Genomic DNA, 19,399 nt, shown 5'->3' on the forward strand with positions numbered 1-19,399 from the left:
TAGGTAGGTAGGTAGAAAGGAAGGAAGGAAGATTGGTAGTAGTCTGCATCTTTATGGGGACATATATCGAAGGGAAGCAAAAGAGTGGGTGATTCTCCCGCAGAAGAGTAGGAATTAGGCAAGCCAGAGCATCAGGAGTTAAACAAGATTTAGCAAAAAATTTATTACAATTACACAGGTGCATACATACAAATGCACCATACATACACAGAAAGAGAGAGGGAGATTTGAAGCTTAAAGCAATGTAAGAGCAATGTTCTGTGTTTTGAATATTGCTGGAAAATTCAAAGTGAATACAGATCATTTTAGTGCAGTACTTATTCAGAAATACCTATTTAGATCAAAGTCCTAATGTAGATAAGATATGTTTGTTAGAAGTTTAGTCCACCTTGAAATAATCTGGGCTTTTCTCATTGCCATCTTGACTGTTCTGGCACACACCCAGACACACACACACCCTCTGTAGACTTCCTTGCCCATTTAAAAAAAGAGCCAAGTACAAGAACCTCTTTTCTTCTAAGGTGGCTATGCTTCCCAATAGAGCACTTATCTGCAGCCCCAACAACTTTATTCCCTAAGATTGCTGGTGGCATGCATGGAACATCTAGAAGCATTCCTGGCAATTAGAAAAAAAAATGTTTCAGATTTTGGGCAGCGTTTGATGGCATGCTACAATCCCTCTTTTTCAATTATTTTTTTTTTAAATAAATGCATTAAATCAAATAAAGTACAGAACTTGGGATATTACTTTGGTTTCCAAAGCTGGTATTAATTCAAGGATCTGGGTACAAGATAAAATGGATCTAAATAAATAGACATGATGAACATATAATTGAGATATTTTACCAAGTTAGAACTTTAATAAACTTTGATTTAAACTATTTATCAAGGTGTTCTGAAACACAGGAATTAAGTCTGTGCCTTTGTATATCCAAAACTTATTAGGAAATTGGCAAGGGATTTCAATCTTAATGTGCCAACTTTGTACGAAAACCTTTCCCAGTCTGGTGCCCTCCAGATATACTGGATGACAGTTCCTAGAGTTATCATAGGTTAGCATTGCACCAGATCTACAATGGTTTAAGTTGAAGCCATAGACATTTGAAAGACACCTGGTTGAGGATAGTTACTATCAACATTTACTGGGAATGATTAAGGCTTATTTCTAGAAAGTGGAATAAAATTGAAACCTACTTCTCTCCCACCCCCTTTCACTCACATATGTTTTACACTTATATTTGTGACTCCTGCAATTACTAAATTAATAACAGGCATTAAGGCAGATGTCAAAACGTCTTGGAAATGTTCATCTGGGAATAATTGAGAAGGTGGTGGGATGCATTATCTGGTGCTGTAATGAAATATGCATGAGGAACAGCTGCTTAAAAGTGCCACCTCCTAACACTGCATTAAGTTAGCAACCTCCCCTGCATGGTTTGCTCCTGAACTGCGGCCCATTCACTTCTCATTGACTCTGGTAGTCCATGGTTGGAAAAGCTGATGGATGGCTGCCCACAGCACCTCTAGCCAAGCAGAAGCATGTTGTTTGTGGGCCACCAGGCTAAGTTAAATTACTCACCTACATTTCAGACAGAGTAATCTGGGAAAAGAACCCCTATAGGAAATAAAGGCCTTCATACAGTGTAGCACAGGGGTCCCCAACCTTTTGGATCTCAGGGACCACTAAAGTCATAATTTTAAATCCCGTGGACCACTAAGATGATCATCCTAATTACCGGCTGGGTGAGCGTGGCTAGGTGGTCATGTGACTAGGTGCGTGTGGCCAACTCGCTATCACTCATGTCGAGGGGTGCCTTGCCGGCCTCTACTCACCCCTCCCCTCCCAGGACTCCTCCCCTCCCTGCCCGGGCTCCTTAGGGTCCCAACAGGAAGCAGTTGTTGGAGCTAAGCAGCCACCAGCCTTTGCCCGAAGCCCCGCACCAGGAGGCTGAAGCAAACCCCAAGCCAGAATTTCTGCCCCCTCTGACCCACACAAAAAAGACCCCAAAGGGAGAGATTCTCTGCAGCAACCCAAATGTTCATTGTATGTATCTGGCCCAGGGGGCCGTAGTTTGAGGACCCCTAATTTAGTGCAATATAAAAAAATGCAAATAATTTTTCTGCAGACCACCAAAATTTTCTCACAGACCACCAGTTGGTGACTGCTGGTATAGCATACAGTCCCATATAATTCAAGGTGAAAAAGTGAGTATTCAAGGTGAAAAGGTGAGTTGGGCTAAGAGAGAATGACTAGCTCAAAGTCACCAAGTTGAATATCATGCCTAAGGTGGGATGAGAAACCACAATCTCCTGGTTTCTAGCCTAGTGCCTTAACTGCTAGACCAAACCGGCTCAGTTATCTCATTCTATAATCGCATTTATCTCATCCTACAATGTAACATGAACTAAATGTAAGCCAGAGTTTAATGGACTTTACATTCTTAGCATCGTGTTTGAGGATGATGGGAGTTGAGGTTGAACACATTTTAAAGACAACAGGTTAATGAAAAGGCTTGACTATGTTATAGGTGTTGCACAGCTATTGAGCTGTCTTCAGGAATGTGCTGTTTTCCATGGATTGCCATTATTATACTGCACCACCTAGAACATGGCTTTCTGGCTCACTTGCATCATTTTAACTATTGTTGGAGACATAGGAGGAGATTGTAGCAAATAACTTTGAAAATTACAGATGCTGCATTTTTATTTTCCTTTTTTTTAGACAAACAAATAATTGGCTTTCTTATTATATAAAAATGGTTCTCACGTGTGTTAAGTTTTAGTTCTCTAATACATTATTATTAATACAGCACTAGTCTTTAATTTAAATACAGTTTAGTTTTCTCCATCAGTCTTCAAGGGACCTAAGCCCCACTGAACTCAATTAACTATTTTTCTGAGAAAAAGAGTCATCAAATTTATTTGTTCCTTTAGCTTAAGCCCAATTGCAGAAGTGAGGAAACAGCAAACTTCTGTTGCCTATCAACAAACTGAGATTCAATGGATGAAGATTTGTCAGTCTAGGTATGTAAGAATTCTATCTATTTGCTGAATTTTTGTATACAATCTCATTCAATCCTTAACATAGCATATCCTAATCCCTAGTTATTTTTCCAGTACAGCAGAGGTGTGGCACAGGAATGGGAAACCTATGGCCTGCTATTCTTATGTGTTCCTCAAGCTTGTTTATTTATCAAATCTGTCCCCTGCAACAACCCCATGGAGCTCTTAGCAGGTTTACAAACATACCAAATTATTAAGACACCCATCCCGTTAAAATTACATAGAATCTGAAACATACAAACCAGAAACCCCCAAAGATAATTTAAAAAAATAGGCATCAAGTTCCAAACACACTCCAAAAGATCCTTTTATTCAGCGGCTCCCACACAATGGCCAAAATAAGAACTAATTTAAGTTTCAGTGGGGGGTCATTCCAAAAGGGCAGGCACTGTTACAGAAAAGCAATGCTTGCTTCTCCTACCACTTCCAAAAACAGGGAGACACCAGATGCTTTTCCTAGAAGATCAAGTAAGTTGGCGTGATAGAGGCTGAAGCTGAAGGAAAAGTGAGAGAAAATGTTGGCAGTAGCATTGCAGCTTCTTAGGATGGAGGCAACACATTCAAGGGAGAGACCCAAGAGAAGAGACTGTGTAGTCCAGAATTAGATGGTGGAGGGAGAGAAAAGTTCAGGGTAACTAGAATCTCTGTGGGTATTCCAGATAAATTAGATCGAAGATTGTAACTTTAATCTGACAAGATTCTGCCTATTAGGTACAAGCAAATAAAGAACTGGACTTGAGAGTATCTCACTGTCTCATCTCTAGGGCTTGGTTGGATTGAAGTGGGCAAATTAGATAGCATAGTGCTATGCTACAAAGGGCTTTATAGATTCATACCAGCACTTTAAATGGCACACAGAGGCCAATCGGAAAGCGATGCGCAGCCCACAGCAGAGGTGGAATACATTCCTGTCAATGAATGCCAGGCAACTCATGGGTTACTTTAAAGGCAGCTCCATATAGAGTACATTAAAATAATTTAGGTGAATAGTGTCAAGGCCTGAATCACTGTAGGAAGGACCTTACACCCCAAGAAAGACAGCAATAGATGGAGTCTGTTTCACCTGCTGTTCAGGTATCAGCTGCCACTCCAAGAAGACCCTGTTGCAGATCTGCCTCTTCAAAGGTAGTATTTCCCCAACAGGAGACACTACTGGAGTTGCCTAAGCATCCCAATGGACAAACATTAACTCCATATTGCTAAGATTGAATTTTAGCCTGTTCTCTCCAAACTCTCAGTTCCTGCCCACTATAATTCCTTGACTTATAACCGTAACTGGAACTGAAAAATTCATCATTAAGTGATGCAGTGATTAAGCGAAGCAACAGGTGACTGTACCAATTTCAGGACCATTTTTACCATGGTGGTTAAGCATCAGCTGTGATTTGTAAACTTCCCTGCTGACTTGCTTGTCAGAAGCCATCTGGAAAGGCACAAATGGTGATCATGTGACCCCAAGACACTGCCACCATATGAACCAGTTGCCAAAATTGTGACCAGGTAACCCTGGGGATGGCTGTGATAGTTGTAAGTGTAAGGACTGGTTGTAAGTCACTGTTTTTAGTGCCCCAATGACTTGGAACAATTGCTAAATGAACAGTTGTACTTTGAGGACTAGCTGAAAACTTTCCGTGGCAACTTTATCAAAGTAGTTTGCCACTGCTCTCCTCAAAGATATTTTGGGGTTTTTTGCTTCCTAGGATGTTCTATAATCCTGGCATATCATGATGATGTCTTATTCAGGACCATTAGATCCAACCTCAGATAGCTTTTGTAGATAGGCCACTTTGGCTAGATATTGCTACCCTGAATGATACGGCTCTGCAGAAGTTGCTAAACTATAACACTCAGCAGCCCCAGCCAGCATGTGGAATAATTAGGGATGCTGGCATCATAATTTGGAAGTTTTTCCAGAGCCTCAGTTTCCCCACTCTTGGAGGAAGTTCTGATAGTTAATGCATAGTACAATTTGCACAGAAAAGGGGCCCTACTCTGTGTGAACACTGGACAAAGAATAATACTGAACACATTCCATAATTTATGGCATCCTGTTTCATTAAAGATAGTATAATTTCTGTCCTGAAGAATGGCCTAAAACAACACATTTATTGAAAGATTACAATGCCCTTTCCCCAAAGACTGCGAATGGAATCATTTTACCAACTTTGTTCTTGCTGAGCCTTTCGGGTCAACATTCAGGGACCAGATGACAGTCTTCTTGATCTTCTCAAAAGTCTGAATTCCCTAATTTCAATTTGTACATTCCAGGATGATAATCCCTATGTAAATCAGATAGTCTCATTGGTTAAAAATAAACGATGACCATTACAAAAACAATTATGAAATCACTATTGAGCTAGCTGGGTTTTTCCTTGGGCCAGTCACTCTCTCTCAGATCAACTCACCTCACAGAATTGTTGTTATGAGGAAAAATAGGAGGAGAAAGGAGTGTTGGACATGTTCATCAGCTTGTTATTTGTAAAAATAAGGTGGGATACAGAAAAATAGATAGATAGATAGATAGATAGATAGATAGATAGATAGATAGATAGATAGATAGAGACAGACAGACAGACAGGCAGACAATAGAGTCAATGTCTCTATTAGGAACATTCCAGGTCAATTAGGTTTTACTCTCGTTCAAATCCTCTAATTCAATAATGGTATTTTTTTAGTTAAAAATGTATTTAAGGACCAGTGTCCAAACAATCCTTGTCACTGTGCTTTCACTGTGTTGTAACTTTGAACAGTCACTAAAGGAACTGTTGTTGTAAGTGGAGGACTACCGGTACCTACAAGTAAGAATATGTAGGAAGGAATGTATCCACCTGAACTTAAGAAGCACCCACCCGTTCAGCCGGCCTTCCAGGTCCATCTGAAGGCCACCAGTTCACTCGGGGGTGAGGAACCTTCTCCCTCCTGGTGACCTCTTTTGTCTCCTCCCTTTGGAGCCTGCTGAGGCTGGGACTGTCGTTTCCTTCCTCTCAGGGGACCTGTCGGCTTTCACCCCCCTCCCTGCCTCCCACTGCGTCTCACGCAAGGCCAGGTTTGTTTTCCCAGACTTTTTCCCGGACGGCCCCCCAAAAGAAAACAACTCGGGGTTGGGCCTTCTTCTCACAGGGCGAGGGGAAGAGAAGGAGCGGTCCAGGGAGCCAGTTACCCGGACCCGGGGAGTGTTTTGAGAGGATGTGGGCGAGCGCCCCACCCAAGTTTGTCTAAAAGTAGCCCGCCTCGACCTTTGGAGGCGGAAAACCGGCGGCTTGGCTCCTCCGGAGTTCATGACCAAGCCAGGGGGGGGATCACCTCTCACCTCTGCTTTCTTCAGCTCGGTTGTTTGGGGCCCCTTTGCCTTATTTCTTTCCTTTCTTTCTGTCCTTAGACGTCCTCCGATGGAAGGGGAGGCTGGCGTCGAGCGGAATCTCGGAATTGGTGCGAGAAGGAGCGCAGGCGATCAAAAGCGAGGCGAGGCGAAGACGCGCGGGGCCCTTTCGTCCCACGTGCGCATCTGACGACGCGTTTCTTTTCCGGCGAGTTGTGGGACTTGCGTTTCTACGAGTCGTCGTTTAGCTTCGGGCCCCTTTTTATAGATCGGGGGAAAGAATGAACCCCATTTCTCTTGCTATTACCTCACCTTCCGCTGTGTTATTCTCTCCCTCCCCCCCTCAATGCCACATAGCGGAATTTACAAAAGCTGTTTATTTTATATACCGGCCGTGAAAACGGTGTTAGGCTAGTATGTCGTCTCTCCCCCCACCCCACCCCACCCCACCCCTGTATTTTCCCATAAAGTGCTTTAAAGGACTGCATTTGAGAGATTGTATGTGAACAGGTATTTTAATGGTACGATCCTGAGCGGGCTTTTAGGGGCTTAAAAGGAAATTGCCACAAAGGGAACGAATTCGCTTTGCTTCTAAAAAGAGCCTGTTTCTCGGGAGACAAGTAGCGTAGGGCAAAGTTTTGTCACTTTCAGATGGTTGTCGACCCATGTCTTTACAGTGGTTCCCATGAGCATCTTAAGTATGTTACTCAGGAAGAAGCTTCACTGTGTTCAGTGGTGCTTACTCCCTTAAATGTGTGACAGCCTATATAGAGGAACCTGGAAGTAAGTCTTTTGGGGCAGTGGAACTTACTTCTGTGTAAAAATGCATAGATTGAGCAACAGAAAGCTATATAAAATACTGGGTCTTCCTTTTCTTTCATTTCCTCTTGTTGAAAATGGAATTACTTTACAGTACTTAACCCTGGAGTTCCATTAAAACTAGGTCTGCAGCCAGCTATCTTTAAATAGCTCAAACTTTTATGTCATTACCTTGCTGATGTTCAGAATTTTATAGGATGCCATTTCCAAGCATCCATGTTTTCCCATTGCTTCTTTAATTCATGATTACCTCAAGAGTACCACCTGGGCATTGCAGCTCAACCTACCATACAAGTACTCTCTTTCTGACCACAGTTGGGGTCAGCAACTCAGTTGCTAAGCCATAAAATAAAACATTACATGATAATGCCAGCTTATGACCTCCGTTCTGGTTGTGGGCATTCATTTTGGGGGCAGTTCCCATGACTGCCACTTGCAATCTACTGCCTACTTCCCCTTTGACTTTGCTTGACAGAAGCTGGCCATGAAAGTTACAAATAATGATCACTGTGATGCTGTGACCACCCTAAATGTGTGCTGGTTGCCATGTGCCCAAATCACAACCACATTACTTAATTGCAACTTTGCTGCGGCAATTGCAACTTTGAGGACTGGTTGCAAGTCTCTTTTTTCATTGGTCTCCTGAACAAGCGGTCAGTAAGTAAGGACTACCTTATTTATTTTGTTTAATAAGGAAGGACTACGTATTTTATTGAATGAACGATCTGGATTGTGCAATACATTGAATATATATCATCCCAGTTAAGATCATATAAAACACTGAACCACAAAGTAGCCAAGCATTTTTTAACCAAGCATATTATGCAGAGACAATGCAATGTGGGTGGGTGGGTTTCTGAGCAAACTTGCAAAGGATTAGATTCCATGTAACCATAGACAAGCTTCTTCCTCAGCAACCTTCCAGTCTACCCACAAAATTGGTGTGGTGATTCTGAGTTTTCTTTATTTTTTAAAATGTTGACACGACACATCAGATGCCTTGAATTATGAGCTATGATGATTAAGTGCCTGGTGCCATAGTTTGGGAGGAGGTAGTACTGCTAAAATCCCACATTGCTTCCTGCTTTTGTTCATGTTCTTTTCTCTTTGGGAACGTTACAAAACACATTGCTTATCCCCATCATAGTTAACTAAAAGTGGTTGGATTAAAGGAGATTAACATGCCTGGGTCCTGGACTGATGATTCAGTGACTTTACTGTACCTTTCAAGGCTTTCTCAACTTGCTGCAATGTGAGGTACTCCTTCTAGACAAACTCCTGCCACAGTAAAACAGTGGCTGAATACACAGAAGCCAAAAAACAACATGCTTGATCATGGCTTAGCTCTTAGCTGGCTTGCTCATCGATTGTGCTGAACTACCAGAAGACATAGCTACATACCACAGCGAACAATAGAATATAACTTCAAACATTTTATCATTTTAATAATAATTATGAAGCCAGACACACTGAGATGCATCCAGGATTTAATGCTTTTGTGAATCCAGCCAATTCAAGTTTGTTCAATATGTTATGGTCAGGCAAAGCATTATTTGTTGTATTGTGTGAATGTAACCAATGTTTTGTCCTTATATTGCTAAATAGCTTGTAACTTTCCATTTTCCATGACGTGAAAAAGGGAAGATTTACAAATGGCTTGTTCATCACAGTTTCTTGCATCCCAGTATGACATTTAAAAAGAAATAGGTGCTTTCCCTGCCCCAGTGATAGATGCATGGAGAGATGAAGCATCAGACAGTGGGAGGGGGAGTGTAATTCTTCTTACAGAAGGCTTTTCATTAGGTGAGATGCCCCCCCCCCCTTCAATTTTTGAACCAAGAGAACGTATAATTGTTGAACCTTGTTACAAGTTTGTATTGTTTTATCTATATTTAAATAAAGTGGATACTGTGCTTGGCTTTAGAATCACAGACGTGGCTGATCCAAGATGATGGTATTAGGTGGGAAAATTATTATTGTTGTTCTCGTGTTATTTTTAAATCTAATGTGCAAGCTGCCTAGAGTTTCTTCTGTAACTGAGATGGCATGCAAAGTTATATCAATCAATTGTACTGCTTTCTCCCTTATTCTAATACCATCTGAGGTTGATAAACTCTCTTAGGCTTGGACAAATGACTGCAGGATAGAGATTTGAAACGGAAGCAACAAAAGTAGGATAGGGATTATCAGCGAGTAACCCCAATTTCTTACCAGCATTAGAACTCAGCAGTGGAGAAAGAGCTTTATGCTTTATGAGTTGCTTTATGCAGAGTTTTAACTCTTGCTCTTCCTCCTTGCCCCACCATAACAAAGTGAATAACATAAAATAATGGCATCTTAATAATATGTCTGATTTCCTCCTCTTTCTCTATTTTTTTTTCTTCCTTTTTTCAGATTTCAGTGTGCAAGCTGCAGAGGCCTGGGACTGTTAATTTCCATATTATATGATACAATTACATTGGCGATGGGAGTTAAACATTTTAATCTCTATTTCCACAGTTAAAAATATGTACGTGTGTGCACAGTGTACTATGGATTGAAACATAGCACATAGGGATATATGAAATAGATTCCTGTTGCATTGATCCTGCTAGCTGAATATTGTTCAGAGCCACCTTCAAATTTTGTTATTGGAGACTAAATTTGTAATCTGCGCATATTGGCATCCTACTATTGTGCTATAGTGGGCTTAACTCAGTTTGCATAAAGAAGCCTTCTGTAATGCTGGAGGTCAACTTAACAGCTTACACAGTTAAGTATTTTTAAGTATTTTGGCTTATACTTTTGCAGGTTACACTCCCTTCACACCCACGTATGTTCTGATCTTCACTCCTAGCAATATGGCAGTAGCTGAAAGCAGACCCTTTTAATTTTATTTTCTTTCACTATTACTTACACTGCCACATCACTCAGACATTTTTCTGTCAATCGGATAACTGAAACAGCACATATTACCCAGAACTGTTTGACAAACATCTTTAAGGCCAAACTTGTTTTACCTTTTCTGAAGTTTGCAACAGTTGTACCTACTATAAACCAGTCCTTTGAAAATAACAAACTGGATCAACAGACATACTACATTTATTTGTTTGCTGAATAACTATAGACAAAAAGTCACATATAAACATTTAGTCAACTCCTGCACAAAATATACTGGTTACATTTGAGTTATTATTAACATTTTTCCCCCTTGCACTTAATCCCTTCTGCTTTTTGTTATAATCCTAGCCATTATAGTTAATCTGTAATGATACTGCTTCTGAAGGACCTGTTGCTCACAGTGATGGTAATTTGTTGCTGTGGCAACAACTTTACATCATGAATCCAACAAAACGTCCACTATATTTTTTTAGTAGGAGGGACCTAGGTTTTATTGTTCTGTCATAGAATAAATTTAAGAAAAGGTTAAGGGTAGATTTAACATTCTGAATAGTTAAAATTTTATCTCTTTGAATTGAACGAATCATTGGTAAATTAAAATTTACTTAGTTGATTGGCTGGCTCCTTGTATTAGATTTATATCAGTTCTTGAAATGAAATTGTATCGTGATGTGTCCTGAAAAACAATAAGAGGGCAGCAGATCTTGACTAAAATAATACCCAAAATACCCTTTGACCCAAAATAGAAAAGATTATATAACTTCAATAGAAGATCATATATGTGATCCTGGATTGAACTATGGAGTCCTTGCTGTTCTCTGAGCTTGGTTGCTACCCTAGTCTGGTAATGAAAGATCTGCAAGCAAATAATCAAGCTGAGAGAGCGTCAAGGACTCCATATTATATAACCTCACCTGCACAATCTGGAAAGTTTATAACTGATGTAATGTAATATTAGCAGGGTGCTGTGCTGCCTATGGAGTATCTTCAGGGTCATGTTTTCATGCTGAAATAAATTTATGAGAATTTCAGTGGCACAAACAATTCTAAGGAAACTTGTTGAGTTGAAATCCCAAATCATCATTCTTAGACTTTCAAGGGATCGTTTCATGTTTAATATAAGTTTTATAAAAGATTGAAGGATTTCCCTTGATTTTAAATGAAGTAGTTGTACATTATTCTTCAGATGTTAATGGTTGCAATTGATAAGATCTGAAAAGCTTACAAAAGAATGATTGAACTTGACTCATTTGAAACCCTATCACTGCAGGATATACTTTGCAAAAGGATTGGAAGTAGTTAATCTTGCAGAGAAATGTTAGGATAGCTCCATGAGAGACTTCAGTGAACAAATATTCTTGCTTATGAATAAAACACCCTGAGTACAAAGATTGTGTGAGCAGCGCAGAAATAGTCACATATTCCTCAAACTGTTCCTGCAGAAGTCCTTAATGCTACTGACTCTCATTTACCAGTAGGCTGCTGTTGTTTATCTTTACAAAGTCTACAAATTATTTTAACTCCTGCACATTGCAAACTCCTAAGAAGAATGTCATCAAGTTGTACATCTTAAAAAGAAATATTTGCAAATGCCTTGTTGTCCTTGATCCCCTCCCTGAGACTATTTTACCTTTACTTAGGAAATGTCCCAGAGTAAGTACTACTTAGAAACCTGATGAATAGTGCTAACACTAAATCTATCATTAGCCCTTCTGCATGAGCTTTCTCCATTATTAAAGCTAACAAAAAATTGCTCACAAGCTGAAAGCCAAATTAAATGTAATAGCTTCTATTTATCTATTGCTTTTATATCATTAAAATATTTTTAGTTACCTTTTATAAAATAGCATCCACTCTGATTATTACCTGCCATATCTGTTGAACCACTTCCTGTGTATTCAGGCAGTAGAAAGTACCAAAACATTTGTGATTATGCAGGCTGAGAGAAGGAGAAAAAAGTAGGTTCTATATTGTGTCTGTCAAGATATGTTATACTTTCCATTAACAAAAACATTATTCCTGGGATGAAGATATGAAGTGTATCTTTCACAAGCACTTTATTAATAATCAATAGGTGTCAAATTAGATATGCACAGATTTAAGACATGAAAAACTATAAGAAAAGCAAAAGAAACATAAATGAACTGAGGCAGAATTATGTCTCCCTGTCTTTTAAAATAACACAAATTTACAGACTGAAAAATCCAGCTATTAAGCTTTTTTAAAAGATTAGCTTTGTTAGTTTAATTATACTTTACTTACTTAATAAATACGTTCCAAGGAAATATGGCATGTTGAAATGAAGTCTAACAAATAGAATAAAATCTAATGTATACCAAATTTCAGACACTATCATTATGATTATTTACAACCAAAGGATTCTGTTAACATAAAAGAATGCTGCTAATATCATAGTGTTTTTACCCTTAACTTCAAAAATGCAGAGTACGATTTCTCTCTTCCCTTTTGAGTACTATATATTCCTTTGCTCTGAAAATAAATTCACGAACACACAGAACCAACCAATAAGGGAGAAAGCTAAAATTATGAAAGCTTTTCTTGCCTCTGGTATATATGCAGAATACCAAGAATTGTAAAGGATAAATATTGCCAAGAATGACTTTTATTACAGTGGGAAAGCAATAAATGAATTCTGTTTAAATTGAAGAAAATAATTGGCTGCTACCATTAAAACAAAGCAGGAGGTCATGCCTTGGATGGATGGAAGTACTTGTATTAATGTGCTCGTGTGAAGTAGTAGTGACATTTCATCTTTTACAGTATGGTGGGCACCCTTTCTCAAACCCAGTACACACAGATATGTTGGATGGATCCAGAATTCAATTCCATTTAGGCAGGTATGCAGATTGAGTTTGGAACACCATCTTATTTCCTAGTTCAGCCTACTCAATTTCTGTGCAATTCCAATTCCTCTGCAGCAGATGGACTTTCAAACAAAAAAAATTAAACCGATTCCAAGGAAGCTCTTTTAAAGACATGCTTACTAGAGAATAAACTTCTCTGATGAAAAGGATTGGCTAGCAATAGTAAAAGCTGCCACAGAAGTTGGACAAACTGCAAATAACTTAACTTTACCTATAATGTTCCCAATACCTTTAGTAGCACTTAGTCAAAATGAAGGTAAGCATTTCTCTACTTCAATCACAGTGTTAATATGCAAATTCAGATCCCATTGACTTGAGTTTTTTTTTATCCTACTTGTTTGAAATGCAAATTTTTGTTCCAGTTTGGCCTTTAGAAAAACAACAACAACAACAAAAAAACCATCCTTCTTATTAGAAATGTGAGCTTTTGGATTAGCCAATCATATTTTACTAATATGCATAATGTGCATGAACATAGTTATCACTAAAGCTCTATGCCAATGATGGCTAACCTTTTTGGCACCAAGTGCCCAAAGTGTGCGCACGCATCCCCAAAATGCAATGCACACATGCGCCATTCACCCCACCCACCATACATGCACGTGTGACTCCCCTGTGCCCCCGCATGCAACTCCCTGCATGTGTGCTTTACCCCTGCGTTTGCACGGCTGAGACCCGAAGATCGGCTGGCCGGTGGGAGGCGCATGTGCGCATGCGTGGCAAAACTGAGCTGGGGTGACGGCTCGCGTGCCCAGAGAAGGAACTCTGCATGCCACCTCTGGTACGCGTGCCATAGGTTCACCATCACGGCTCTATGCAAAGCAGCTTTGACTGCCATTGGCTTTGTAATCACTTCTCTATTTTTCTTCTAAATAAGTAGTCCAGCCACTAAAAGAAATATATCTCTAGAAAAAGTAAGAAAAAAACCACACTGGCTCTTTTTAGAAAAAAAGCAGCATATAGACATTCAGGATTAGAGAAGCAATATGGGGAAGGAAATTAATCTGTATGCTCCTTATTGTTTCCTTAGTCTATGGCATCACAAATATTTGCATCTGTCTTCTATATATCCTCCACTTTACAATATTTGGAGTGGATAAATGTGGGACACAGGGGATGTGTTTTGGGGTTACTTTCCCAGTTTTCAAATTCCCTCCCATGTTGAAAACAGGTAGGTTGGGCAACATTTCATGCATTTGTTTATGATGTTAACTTTAGCCTGCCTTAGCCTACTCAAAAGTACTCAATTCAAGGAAAAAACAGCTTCTTATGCTTCCTTGCTTCTCACAATGTTAATTTCACAGACTTTTTAATATAACTGTACACAATTATTTAGCACATTCTTATTCTTTTACAAGTGTAAAAACTACACTTACTAACTTGTTGGTCCCAATGATTTTAATGAAGCTTGCTTCCGTGTTAAGTGGAGATGGGTCTGCAGGCTAATAGAATTCTAGCAGTGGATGGGAATCGTTTAAGCATTCAATTTCAGCTCCATATTCAGTGCAAGAATACAGATCAAATCAACTCCAAGAGGTAGTTGGTCAGCCTCTATGAATTAACAATATGGTTTAACAGCTGGTATCAATTGAAGTAGCAGAACGGGTCACATTTAATAATCTGTGAGAACTCCCAGAAGACTGGAGGAAAACAAACACCATCTCTATATTGAAAAAGGAAAAGGAGCAGGCCTTATAGCCTCTCCGGTGGTGTTCTAGTTGTCGACGGATCAGAGACCACGATTGTGCATGGCTTTGATCCATGCTTACCCTGTTGGAAGGGTCCTTAAAGGATCGGATCCATCTGGCCCACCTCGTAGGGGTGGGGGGAAGAGGGGGAGACCTCCAGCTGGATTGAGGGGAGCCACATCTCCACTCCCTGGCTTGGCAAACTCCCCTAGAAGACAGGGAGAAGCGGCAGTCTTTTAATGGCTGCTCTGAAGATGGTAAGTTGCGGGACACAATTTTTGTGCTGGAGAGTAAAAGTGGTGAGCGGCATGTAACTGGATAAAAGACTTTGAATATTCTTTTTGATAACCCTGAAAAGTGGAAAGAAAGAGCCATCGTTGGAAGAATAGTAGCGGCGAATGAGAAATAAGAGGAAAATATAAGGCAAAGAAAAGACCGGAAATAAAAGAATTATATGTGATTAGAGACTAAATTTGGAATAACATATTAGACATTAATCAGGCATTGGATAAAATGCTGGAGTTATTTGGAATTGGTTAAATCTAATATTAATACTATGGAAAAGTAAATTAAAAATAAAAGAATTCCAAGAAGAAAGTGATATAGAGCACCACCTAAGGTTTAAAGATTTCCTTCTTTTATGTTTCTATGGAAAATTACTGGTTGTATATAACAAGATCTCTAGCAGATTTATAAAAAAAGAAGAAGAGGGGATTACAGTTAAAATGGAGACTTTTGACAAGGACTATAACAGAAAAAATGGACTTTTAATAAAATAAAGAATAACAAAATATGTGAGAGATGTTTAAAGAAAGAATGAGATTGGTGGAGTTAATGCTGAGTAAAGTAATGGCATCACAGCTTGCAGAAGAACAAAGAAAGCCAAGAGAGAATGAATTAAAAGAGGAAAATAACAGTCTTGATGAGCATGAAGAACAAGGACCATTGTCAAAGGACATAAAAGGACTTAAAACAGAGACATCGACATTAGAGACAATAAATAAAAGAGATAAGACACTCAAGACTAAGAAGAAGAGAATACATAAAAAGAAACCCCAAAAAAGAGAACTGAAAAGGGAGGGAAAACATGGCCAACAGGCAGAGGAAAATAAAAATAAAATTAGAAGGAAAAAAGAAGAAAGACTGGAGAAACTTAGAAAAGGGAAACCTAGCCAAAATTAAAAGGAATGATAAAGTTTCGAGTTTTAGAGATAAGGGTTAGGGATTGTATAAGGGGAATACCACATGGGAATGTATATTGGCATTCCATTTAAAACTTGTTGGAAATTATTCTAGGAATATATATATATATATATATATATATATATATATATATATATATATATATATATATATATATATATATATATATATATATATATCTTTGGTTGTTCGGTTTTCTCCCGTAAGATTCGAAGTATCTAGGCAACGCGTTTCGATGAAGTCTCATTCATCATCTTCAGGCTTCTGTCTTCGGCTCTTGCTTCTCAGACTGACTTCTCAGTCTGAGAAGCAATAGCAAGACAGAAGCCTGAAGATGATGAATGAGACTTCATCAAACGCTGCCCAGATACTCGAATCTTCGCGGAGAAAACCCAACAACCAAAGATCCACATACAAATACCCGCGAGAACCTCAGAAAACAAATATCTATCTATCTATCTATCTATCTATCTATCTATCTATCTATCTATCTATCTATCTATCTTTGGTTGTTCGGGTTTTCTCCTGCGTAAGATTCGAAGTATCTAGGCAACGTTTCGATGAAGTCTCATTCATCATCTTCAGGCTTCTGTCTTCGGCTCTGTGCTTCTCAGAGTGATGTGAGATTGCAGCTGCTTCTTCCTTTTAACTGCTAGTGGGGGTGGGACTTGATTGGGTGGGGGCTTGGCTGTGTTCTGATTGGGTGGGGGTGTGTTCTCATTGGTAGGGGGTTTGGCTGTGTTCTGGTTGGTTGGGGGGTTGGCCGTGTTCTGATTGGCTGGAGGCGTGTTCTGTTCAGGTGGGGGCTTGGTTGTGCTCAGGTTAGTCTTAGTTGCTGGGGGATTTGAGTTGGTGAGCTGAAAGGAAGAAGCAGCTGCAATCTCACATCACTCTGAGAAGCACAGAGCCGAAGACAGAAGCCTGAAGATGATGAATGAGACTTCATCGAAACGTTGCCTAGATACTTCGAATCTTACGCGGGAGAAAACCCGAACAACCAAAGATCCACATACAAATACCCGCGAGAACCTCAGAAAATATATATATATATATATTTTAATCAGAGAAGCCATAGAGATAGAAAAACGCCCACACAGCATGAACAAACGAGATGACACCTCCCGCCTTCCAGCCATTGGGAAACCCGCCCTCATGACCAGACGAATACCTAACATGAAGAAGGACACCAGACCCACACCCATAAGAGCCACACAAGATGCCACCACCACAGTTCCATGTAGAAAACAGACTCCCACCCATTCAGAAAATGAGAAACGACCATGGACCAGAAGCTGCACTGCAGCTGCATCACTACCCACTTCAAACCCCTCTGAGCCACACATGAAGCAAACTGACACCCATTATGAAGATGCAGCAGGACCACGAACTAGAAGCCAAACAGCCAGATCACAACTCTCCAGCTCAAATCCCCCAGCAACTAAGACTAACCTGAGCACAACCAAGCCCCCACCTGAACAGAACACGCCTCCAACCAATCAGAACACGGCTAACCCCCCAACCAATCAGAACACAGCCAAGCCCCCTACCAATGAGAACACACCCCCACCCAATCAGAACACAGCCAAGCCCCCACCCAATCAAGTCCCACCCCCACTGGCAGTTAAAAGGAGGAAGCAGCTGCAATCTCCATTACTCTGAGAAGCACAGAGCCGGAGACAGAAGCCTGAAGATGATGAATGAGACTTCATCGAAACGTTGCCTAGATACCTCAAATCTTACGCGGGAGAAAACCCGAACAACCAAAGATCCACATATATATATATATATATATGTTTTCTGAGGTTTTTGTGGGTATTTGTATGTGGATCTTTGGTTATTTGGGTTTTCTCCTGCGTAAATGCCTAGATACTTCCAATTTTATGCGGGAGAAAACCCGAATAACCAAAGATCCATATATATATATATGGCATTCAGCTTTGTTCGGGTATTTTCCCACGTCATTGTAGTTGTGCTTTTAAAGTTGTAGCGACGTTTCAGCAGAAGCCTGATGATGGCAGATGAGATTCTGCTGAAACGTCGCTACAACTTTAAAAGCACAACTACAATGACGTGGAAAATACCCGAACAAAGCTGAATGCCATACATGTAAGTACCATAAAAACTTAAGAATATATATATATATATATATAAATTATATATAACTATATATGAATTATGCTGTTATGAACTTTTACATTGGAGGATTAAAATGGAAATGGAAATGTATTAAAACATAGATAAATTTTGGATAAATTTTAGCGATTTCGGGTGGGTGGATTTTTTTAAATATATATGTTTTAAAATATACAGTTGATTATTTAATGTGAATATATTTAAAGCTGGGGAATGAATTATTAAATTAGATTGATTGAGGGGATATACCATGTGGATCCTAAATATATTGGTTTTTATTTTTATTTTTTTTAGATTGTTTATTATATAATTGGCTTAGAGAAAATTAAGGATAATAATGATGTGTAACGTTAAATAAAATAGGTGGTAAGCTGAAAATGGAAATAATAGGGGGTAAAGAACTGAGAATCTATATTTGGATGAAATGATATTGATATTGAATTAATGAATTGAAATATGAAATGGAAATTTATTTCAAGATGAGTGAAATGGATAATGATATGAGATGACATCATACAAGATTAGTGGAAATGAAAGTATAATTATGTACAAGTGTTATAATCTGGAACCACATTGCCCATGCAAAGAGATGTGTAAAAATTAAAAAACTTTTTGGGAAAAAAAAGATTGATTTCTACGCTAGTCATGCTCTTTGACAGAGTATCAAGGAGCATTGCTGTGAATATATGGGTAGGCATGCTGCAATTAACAGGAATCAACATGGGTTTGTCACATGCAGATTGTGCCACACTAACTTTTTTTATTTTTTGACTAAGTATTACTAATTTAGAGTATTCAGCGAATGCCATAGACCAGGGGTGTCAAACTCATCACAGTGGTGTCACATGAGATATTGTGACTTTTTCCTCCTTTGCTATACCGGGCGTGGGCGTGGCCAGCCTGAGAGTCGTGAGTTTGACAGTCTTGCCATAAACAAGAGTGTATCTACAGCTCAGCAAAATTTTCAGCAGTGTCTCATGATATTCTCCTCATAAAAAAAGTAAAATTATAATGAATATGTAGTTTCATAATTGGCCAAATAACTCCTAAACTGTTTACTTTTACAGTTTTAATACGGCTTTTGTGCTGTTTTTAATTTTGACAGAGAGTCACCCAGAATTGGTTATCAGCAAAATAGAGGGAACATGTACAAAGTTTGCAGATGATACAAAACTAGGAAAGGTAGGTAATAGTTTGGATTAAAGAGAGACAATTCAGAAAGACTTGAACAGTGGGCTGAAATGAAGGGGATAGAATTTAACAGAAAAATGTAAACTTCTGCATCTGGGTAGGAAACATGTAAATTACATGTATAGGATAGGGAAAACATGGTTTGGTCTCATGAAAGGGGCTCGGGTGTCCTTGCTGATCACAAATTAAACATGCCAGCAGTGTGATACGCCAGCCAA

General features: G+C 39.3%; 2 long non-coding RNA genes across 8 annotated transcripts in view; both read left to right on the forward strand.

The window, feature by feature from the left end:
• Window positions 1-13,104, forward strand: part of LOC148127576 (uncharacterized) — a 30,270-nt gene extending 17,166 nt beyond the window's left edge. For 4 of the 5 annotated variants that reach the window (XR_015743422.1, XR_015743418.1, XR_015743420.1 and 1 more), the window contains 2 exons: window positions 2,935-3,024; window positions 6,443-10,698. This is a non-coding gene — a long non-coding RNA (uncharacterized LOC148127576). Of the gene's footprint in view, window positions 1-2,934; window positions 3,025-6,442; window positions 10,699-12,862 lie in introns of those variants that run through there. The other variant, XR_015743419.1, reaches the window with a different exon arrangement.
• A 538-nt stretch (window positions 13,105-13,642) lies between these two features.
• The window catches only part of LOC148127577 (uncharacterized), a 35,223-nt gene continuing 29,466 nt past the window's right edge, over window positions 13,643-19,399 (forward strand). For all 3 annotated transcript variants that reach the window (XR_015743428.1, XR_015743427.1, XR_015743425.1), the window contains exon 1: window positions 13,643-14,137. This is a non-coding gene — a long non-coding RNA (uncharacterized LOC148127577). The remainder of the gene's footprint in view (window positions 14,138-19,399) is intronic.

The sequence above is a fragment of the Pseudonaja textilis genome, chromosome 1 (assembly GCF_049901715.1).
Source record: "Pseudonaja textilis isolate UNSWEBS1 chromosome 1, rPseTex1.2, whole genome shotgun sequence".
In the NCBI taxonomy this organism is placed as follows: Eukaryota; Metazoa; Chordata; class Lepidosauria; order Squamata; family Elapidae; genus Pseudonaja; species Pseudonaja textilis.